The sequence below is a fragment of the Callorhinus ursinus genome, unplaced genomic scaffold (assembly GCF_003265705.2).
Source record: "Callorhinus ursinus isolate GAN/ISIS: 27379988/994484 unplaced genomic scaffold, GSC_fseal_2.0 scaffold1109, whole genome shotgun sequence".
Classification (NCBI taxonomy): Eukaryota; Metazoa; Chordata; class Mammalia; order Carnivora; family Otariidae; genus Callorhinus; species Callorhinus ursinus.
In genome coordinates, this window is record NW_027398164.1 from 1 (window position 1) to 9,665 (window position 9,665).

Consider the following 9,665-nt stretch of genomic DNA (forward strand, 5'->3'; position numbering starts at 1 on the left):
GTACTTTATACACATCACACAGTAGGTGTCATCTCGTACAGACGAGAAAATGAGGCTGACATTAGCACGTAACTTGTACAAGCAGCAATTAAGACCTAGGGTGATCTGACTTTGGACACCTGTGTTTTTAAAATATGGGTGTCCACACAAGATGGATGAAATTATATCTACCTCATTGATTTGTGAGGATTATGTAACATTGGTTACATGGGAGGCACTTATTAAATGGTAGCTACTATAATATTGTCTAGATTAAGTTCTGTTTCTTAGTTTTTACTTTATTTTTCAGTTTTGTTTGTTTGATTTATGAGGCCTATGGGAAAAAAAAATCTGTGGACAAAAAGGAAGCAATCCCAAGAGGTAAAGAAAAAGCATTAGGATGGGAGGGAATTTTTTTTTCCTCCTAGCAGTGGCCAATTATTTATAGATAAATGGAAACCAAGAACTTTCTACTGCATCTAGAGACCATTCACCATGGGCCTTGGACTTCAAATAGCCAGGAATGTGTTCTAGTCCAGGTGTTCGTAACTCATAGTGTGATCCTAGGTGAATCCCTTCCATTTTCTGGATCCTAGGACTCACCTCTATAAAAGGCGATGATTGGATTGGGTTTTCTCTAAGGACCCCTGCAATTGCTGCTCTGGTAATTTCAAGCTCACACGGAATGGCTATCCCACCACACCCCAAAAGAATATTTATTTCAATGAAGCCTTCATTCAGTCATTTCTAGATACTACATATTCATATTCAATACATATATTAATTTCAAGACCACTACTCATGAGGTGTTAATTTTAGCATCACCAAACCATTTTCCTGTAAGACACATACTACAGTTACTTCTAAAAATTCCTTTGAAGACATTAGAAGTAAGAAAAACTTACAGATAAAATAGAAATCTGACTTTCTTTCCAAATTATGTTTTGTTCAGGTTGCTGTTAAAATGAGTCTGTATTTCCTGTCTGACAGCAACAAAAGATGCTTATAAGATTTCAGGATAAAGAGAACACAGCCCAGATTACATACGCATTCTTCAACATGGCGTGAATAGCTTGAGTGACCCTGGTAGCTGTTCTAATAAAGGCTGAATTCTACGCTCGCCCTGGGCCATTTTACACTGAGAGACCCCATGACTTGTAAGCTGTCAGCACTGGAAATAACTGAGATTCCGAGGCAGCCTGCGGGAAGGCACCTGTCCGGGAGCTTGCAAGGAATTGGCGCTCTCTTCTCAGCACCCAGCCCTACGTGCCCATCCGCACCCAGAGGGCAGAACAAGAGCCCTTAGGGAAGAACTTCCTAACGACGAGCCACGTACAGGCAGTGACCTTTTGTCGTCGTAAGAAGGCAAGTTGAGGTCAGGGGACCTCTTAGTCATGATGTGGAGGGGATCAAACTCGGTGGAGGGTTGGCCTTGATGAAAGTCATCCTCCCTTCTTCAAGACTCCTGACTAGGAGTGCAGGCTTTGTTTGCATTACTGTTGACTGAACTCCAGGCTCTATTTGGATTTCATTAGTTTTTCCATTAATTTCCTCTCTCTGTTACAGAATTGAATCCAAGGAACCACATTGCCCTTAGCCGTTACGCCTCCTGAGTCTCCTGAGGTCTGTAGCCGTTTCTTAGTCTTTCCTTTCTTGTGACCTTGACAGTCTTGACATTATACTGAAAGTCTGTGTAATAAGGCAGGAAAATACATAAATGTGTAAGGACTGGAGAGGAAGAATTAAAATGTCATTTTTCACAGTAGTTGTGATTTTGTGCATAGAAATTTCAGAATAATCCATAGAAAGTTTACTACAGTTAATAAGTGAAATAGTAAGGTCAGGTACTCTGTAGAAGTCCCCAGTCTGAGTTTTTCTCATGTGTTTTGCATTATTAGACTGAGGTTCTGGGGTTTTTGAAAGAATACACAGAGGCGAAGTCTCATCACGTCAGGGGACACATGACATCCACATGACAACACTGGCGATGTTAGACTTCACCACTTGGTTGAGGTGGTATTTGCCAGGGCTCTCCACTGTTTTCCCCATTTCTGTCCTCTATTCTTTAGATATGAGTCACTAAGTTAGCCCACCCTCAGGGAGGCTGGGGCAGAAATTAAGAAATTAAGCTCCATAAACGTTTTTTTTTTAATTGTATGAGCTATTTTTGCTGGTGTTTAAAAATACAGTTGATTTCTGTCAAGTGATCTTGCATCTAATCATCTTACTATTTCACTTTTTTTTTTTGAAGATTTTATTTGAGAGAGCAAGTGAGTGAGAGAGCATGAACAGGGGGAGCGGCAGGCAGAGGGAGAAGCAGGCTCCCTGCTGAGCAGGGCACCCTATGTGGGACTCCATCCCAGGACCCTGGGATCATGACCTGAGTCGAAGGCAGATGCTCAATGGACTGAGCCACCAGGTGCCCTGTGACCTTACTATTTCACTTATTAATTATAGTAAACTTTCTATGGATTATTCTGAAATTTCTATGCACAAAATCACATCTATTGTGAAAAATGACATTTTAATTCTTTCTCTCCAGTCCTTATACATTTATGTATTTTCTTGCCTTATTACACAGACTTTCAGTATAATGTGAAGTAGGTGTTGCTACAGTCAATATTATTTTCTCATTTTTAATCTTAGAAAGTTTTCAGAATTTACCAGTAAGTGTGTAAATACTTTGTGTGATATTTATAAAGTTCCCTTCTATCTCTATTTTTAAGGGTTTTTCATATGAATAGATGTTGGATTTTGTGAAGGTCGTAAAATATACTGATCAATTCCAGGGTTAAATCAACCTTGCCTTCCTGAGTAGGTGTGATCAGGATGTATTGTCCTTTTTGTGTATTGCTATATTTGAGTGGCCACTATTTTGTTTAGAACTTTTGCGGCTGTGTTCATGAATCATAGACTCATTAAGTGAGGTGGGAAGTGTTTTCATTTTTTTTTTATTATCAAGATAAAAATTGTTTTCTTTCCTCCTTAAATGTTTAGTAAACTTTACCTCAGGAGCCACCTGAGTCTACATTTTGGTGGCAGGGTGAGGTGGAGGCAAGTTTTTAATTATGAATTACATTTCATTAATAGCCATAGGGGCATTTATATTCTACTTCTTCTGTCAGTTTTGAAATTGTACTTATAGGAATTTGACTGTTTCATCTAAACTTTCAAATGTATTTGCATACATTGTTTCTAATATCCTTATCTTGTGGTGTTCCTTTTTTCGTTCCTGATGTGTTACTTGTGTTGACTCTCCTATTTTTTTTTTTTTTTTAGTTTGGATACCATTAGTTTATTATAAAAGAGAGACATGAAAATTATTTACATGATGAAAGATTTCACAACTTCACTGGAATGGGCAGCTTCACTTCATGCCATTTTAATAATGATTTCAGTCCACATACTTTCCGAGAATGTCACCGTCTCTAAATAAGAAATAATCCTTGTCATCTAGAACTACTTTGGTGCCTCCATATTCTGGGAGAAGAACTTTATCTCCAACTTTCACACTAACTGGTTGAATCTCTCCACCCTTTCCTTTAGAGCCCAATCCAACAGCTACTACTGTTGCTTGCAACACTTTCCCTTGAGATTTTTCTGGAAGCATAATACCTCCTTTGGTTACAGTTTCAGCTCTGCTCCTTTCAACTAAAACTCGGTCAAAGAGGGGAAGAAACTTTCTAAACGCCTGCCCTGCCATGACGCGGACCGCCGCAGTTGGTACTCCGCTCTGGAGCTGCCGCCTCTGCAAGAAGACCCACAGTACCTCTCCTATTTTTTTTAAAGATTTATTTATTTATTTGAGAGAAAGAGTGAGTGCACATATGAGTGGGGGAGGGGCAGAGGAAGAGGGAGAGAACCTTCAAGCAGATTCCCCACTGATCGTAGAGCCTGACTTGGGGCTCGATCTCATGACCCTGAGATCAGGACCTGAGCCGAAACCAAGAGTCAGGTGCTCAACCCACTGAACCACCCAGGCAGCCCTCTCCTATTTTTTTTTATTTTTTTATTTTTTTATTTGACAGAGAGACACCACGAGAGAAGGAACACAAGCAGGGGGAGTAGGGGAGAGAGAAGCAGGCTTCCCGTGGAGCAGGCAGCCTGATGCGGGGCTCGATCCCAGGATCCTGGGATCATGACCTGAGCTGAAGGCAGACGCTTAATGACTGAGCCACCCAGGCGCCCCTCTCCTATTTTTTTTTTAACCTGATCTGTCTTGTCATGGCTTATCTAATTTATTAGTCTTTTTATAAAACCATCTTTTTCTCTCACTTTCATTGATTTCTGATCATATCTTTATTGTTTGTTTGCTTTTGCTAATAGATTCAATTTACTTTTCTTTTTCTAGTTTTTTGAGAATGCCTTTTTTTAATGCTTAAATTGCTGATTTTATATCTTTTTTAAAAAAATGTGTATTTCACATCCTAAATACCTCTCCAAGCTCATCTTTAGCTTCATGTTACAATTCCAATGTTTGCCTTTTTAATATTTGTTTCAAATATTTTCAGACTTCTATTGTCATTTCCTTATTGATCCATGGTCTCTATAGAGCCGTGTCTCTTAATTTTGAAACATGTGATGATATTCTAGGGTACTAGAAGAATGTGTACATGCACGCGCGCACACACACACACACACACACACACACACCATCATTTCTGGTTGTTCTCAGTGGTGATGTTGGTCTGAAATATTTAATCTCCGTTAATCAGAAGCAGACCTTCTCTTCTTCTTTATTTTTGAATACTGAATAAAGACTTATTTCTCCATGAAACTTTCCCTAATTATCCCCATTCTGTTCTCATCCCTCCACATAATCCTATCTGTTTCCATACAGCTCAGTCGGCTCCTGTATTTCTAACAATAGCAGTTATGCTCCTGCTTCTTTCCTGTTTGCTCCCTCCCCCCTCTGTTCCACCAAGGACATTATATGGTAATTCATCCGTGCCTCACCTCAGCACTTCACACGGAGGGGGAAATGCCAGCGATGTGTTCCAACACCACTGACAGGTTAGTCTGCCACCGGTCACATTTCTTGAGTGAGCACCAACCACTGTCACCTGGTACTGATGATGGATAGCGACTGACTTTAGTGACTAGTTACCCCATCAAACACACAGTCAGTCACTCTCACAAGAATAGGGATGTTTGTTTTTCCACCTGGCCTCTCTCCTTGTCTGTCGATCCGGTGCTCTGGCTCTGTTGTCTGAGGTCAGCAGCCCTGACTACCACAGGAACAAGATGAGTCTGAATCAAGCCTTGGCCCACTGGAGCGCAGATGAGGTGCCCTATGGAGATTCTGTTAGCTCAGACACTTATCACGATTGTTTGGAGAAAAAAATGAGGGTATTTGGGAGTGATTTAATTATATGGATTGCAATGACTTGCTCTGTTACTGATTTTATATATTCAAGGAGTCTTTAAAGTGATTATTCTTGGAATGGGCAACCACCACCATATTGATTTCTGTGAAGTTGATGGTATCTGGAGAGGAGCCAATCCTGCTGGGCAGAATGCATTTGGGAGTTAAGTGACAGACTATTTCTAATGAGGTTCTGAGAGGAGAACATTGAAGATGGAGGAGCAAGCAGATTGCTTTAAACACAGCCAGCATAGTCCACTTAGGCTCTCTTCTTTCCTACATGTGCCAATCCAGTCCTGGCCTTGGGACTGGACATCATTTTCCCTGCACCTGCCCCAACCCTGGGGGTTCTGGAGGCTAAGATAAAGGGGCACCAGAACATTTTAATATAAAAAGTAATCACTTGGGGCACCTGGGTGGCGTAGTCAGTTAAGCATTCAACTCTTGGTTTTTGCTCAGGTCCTGATCTCAGGGGAGTCTTGAGATTCTCTCTCTCCATCTCCCTCTGCCCCTCCCCTGGCTCTCGTGTGCTCTCTTTCTCAAATAAATAAATAAATCTTTAAAAAGCTAAGTAAAAGGTAATCACTTAGTTGCATTATCATTTATATTTGAATTTATATTTGCATATGAAAAGAAATAAGTGTATCAATAAAAAAGGCAAACACAACCAGTGGTGATTATTTTCTGGTATATATAGCATGGGTCATTATAATTTTCCACAATTACTTTTATATTCTGAAATATATTTGTATGGCCAAAAATATATTTCATAAAAGGACTTTATCCTCTGACCTAGTGTTCCACTTCTAGGAATATATCCTAGGTTCATAATTTAAAATACAAGACATATATTTATGTATAAACATGATGATATATAACAAACCAATTATTTTTAAATGAACTATACTTTTTTAAATAATCTGAATATGCTGTAATAAGGATATGTAGGATTAAATGTTGATACATTTGTAGTATAGACTATAGTGTAGCCTTTAAAAACATTTTTAAAAAGATTTTAATGTTTTATTTTTTTAAGTTGAAGTGTAATTAACGTGTTACATTCGTTTCATGTATACCACATATTGACTCAATAATTCTATACATCACTGTGTCACCATGATAAATAGAGTCGCTTTCTATCACCATACAGCATTATTACAGTATTAATGACCGTATTCCCTATGCTATACTTTTCATCTCTGTGACTTATTTATTTTAACTGGAAGCTTGTACCTGTATTTCACCTGTTCCCCTATCTACCTTCACTCTGGCAACCACCAGTTAGTTCTCTGTATTTGAGAGTCTTTTTTTTTTCTCTTCTTTGTTTTGTTTTTTACATTCTACATATTAGCAAAATCATGTGGAATTTGTCTTTCTCTGACTGACTGACTTCATTTAGCATAACACCCTCCAGTTCCATCTGTGTTGTCACAAATGGCAAGACCTCATTCCTTTTTATGGCTGAGTAATATTCCATTGTATATTAAAAATGATTTTTAATGATTTTGAGGAAAGCACAGTACATGTTGTGAAAATAAAATGCAACTTACAAATTTTATTTACATTATAATACTGTTAAATATATTTTTAGTTCTGTAAAATATACAGAACAATGTTTGGTAGGTAGTTTTGGGTGACAGAATCTCAAGTGACTTTTCTTTCCCATATTTTTTCTTTCTTATTTTGTCTAAGTTTTCATTAGTAAACATGGATTACACACACATACACACACACACTCACTGAGAAATTCATATCAGAAGGAAATTTAAACCCTTAGAATTTGAGCTTTGTTTACTTAAATAGGAGAATAATTGAGGCTTAAGTGAATACAAGTTTTTATATTCATTTGATTTTTCTCTCTAAATTCAAGCTTGAATGTTTATGCAATTAGTGAACCAATATCTAGAATAATTTCATCAATTATTTGGAAATCATGTTAACTGTGAATGCAAGGGCATACGACTGAAATGAGCCAGAGGACCAGAGGTCACATGTTATTCCATTTTCAGAAGATATTCCAAGTATGTGCACTAATCAGCCTCTGTCTTCTAAAGAAATGCTTATTCTACTCAGAGACCGTGGCCTAATTTGATCTATTTATATTTGAGGGTGTTAGCATTTATAATTCACTATGGGTTTTGGATTGCTGCTGCATTTCTCACATTGCCACTATACTGTATTACTATGAGAGGCAATGTTCTGCGTGTGCAGCACACCACCCTGGAGCCCTCAGTGCAAGGCATCTCAGGGAATCGTCCTGCAGAAAGCATTTTTCACATAGTGTTCTGGTGGGCAGTTGCTCCCTGGAGTAGAGGGACCCTGAATTTTACACAAATCCCTGCTGTGCTTACCTCCTCACTTCTCTCCATCTATCAGACTTCATAATTTAGTTGGGTTGAGTTGTTCATATTAGCTAGAATGTAAGAGTGAAATAAGAGGAAGAAAAGATGGTCAAAAATGTATGAAAATTGGAGCAAACTTACCAAAATCAGACTCTATAATCCTTAAAATAAGAAGTGTTTTAAACCTTACTTCCTAAATAGGAGTCTACTGACTCAGCAATTATGGAAACTGGTGATCAAATCAAAACTGTATATTACTAATATTATATTGTGATGTGCCAAGTCTGAATGGGAACAGGAAGCTTAAAGCAAGGTCCTGATCGGCAGAATTGTTTAAGTGGTTGCCCATTATGATGATGGTACAAATGAAGATTTAAACGAAGCTAAGTCCCCACCACTCCCCCCACAAAAAATGAAACAAAGGATAAAAGTAGTTTTTTGGGTTTTTTCTAAGTATATAGGATGACTAGTCTAATCTGTGTTGCAGTAAAATAGATATCCCAAGTCTTAGGCTTACAACAACCAAGTTTTGTCCCTCACTTACATCTGATATGCCTCAGGGATGTTCCTGAGTGACTCTTCTCCAAGCAGTGACTCAGGGGCCCAGGCTTCTTCCATCCTGCCATTCTACCATCTTGGAATCTTTTGTTTCTGACTCTTTGGTGACAGAGAGAGGGACCAAGGAGAAGGTACTCCCATTCTTAATGACCTAGGACTAGAAGCAAGAAATCCATTAGATTCAAGAATTACTCATATGACCCACCAAAAGATACTTAGTAACTGGATATTTGGAGAGAATTAACAGACTGTGCCACAAGCAGGAAGTGAATTGTTGCATCCTAGTTTGAAGAGTTTATTCCCATGAGAGAGCTCATGCACTTCCTGTGGCAGCTTGGTGCCTGGGGGTCACCCAGGTGAGTGCCCTGAGGAGAATGAGTCTGTCTACAGAGGCACTGAGTTCCTGACATCAAACTCTACTAGCTTTTTTTTAATGATTATTTTTTCTTTTATTTGCTTAGTTTTGTGAATATTTATCACTAAGTCAACCACAAATTATCAGCTGTCAAAATGTCCTTTCAAAAAGTTTGTTCACATCAAAAACTCAGCTGTCCTTTCAACCACCACCCCCTTTGGTCACATTTTCTTTGAACTAACACATGCATCCATACATTATTCCAAGACGTGTGTGTATCCTGATGCTGCTGCTGCTTGCTTGCTTGAGAATTGAGCCATCTACCTCTGGACTTTGAGTCACCTATTCCTTTCTCCTAGAATCACTGCCCTATTCTAACTCCAAATCCCGCTTGAAATTCTTCGTTTCTTCAGACACATTTTGAATGAATATGAAGGTAAAGGTACATTGCTTCACTTTTGTTATGAAGCCATCTTCGAGCCTATCAGCTACATATGCATTGGTTTGCAGGTATTTATGGAGCATCTAAGTGACAAGCAGTGTCTTAGTCCTGAAAAACTAGCATCAAACAAAATAGATAAATCCTCTCATCTTGTGGAGTTTGCCTTCCAGTTGAAGGAGACGATAATAAAGAAAGAAGTTTTTTTAATCGCCAATTCTGATAATGGCTATGAGGACAATAAAGCAGAACATTGTAACATAGGGAGGTGGTCCGCTTTTGTTTGGGCAAGGCCTTTTTGAAGTGACGTGTGGGCTGACCCCTGCCCCCTTGAATGTGTGCTTTTTCCTCCTTCTGGGGCCCTCTGCACTGTGTTTCTACCACTTGTAAAATCATTCTTATAACCTACATGATATTTACCTTGCCTCCGCCTCTTGTTCTAATCTGTGAGATTGTGAGCTTTCAAGGGTAAGAACTATATTTATCTCTCATTTTGAAATAACTTTAAATTAATTTAATTAAATAGTTAATGCTTGACATGGTGCCCAACACTTAGTAGGTGCTCAGTGAATGGAAACTCTGTTTAGTGAACACACACACACACACACACACACACACACACACACA

General features: G+C 38.8%; 1 pseudogene; it reads right to left on the minus strand.

Moving 5' to 3' along the window:
* Positions 1–3,253: 3,253 nt before the first annotated feature.
* On the minus strand, positions 3,254–3,741 carry LOC112818314 (10 kDa heat shock protein, mitochondrial pseudogene; annotated as a pseudogene).
* Positions 3,742–9,665: the final 5,924 nt, after the last annotated feature.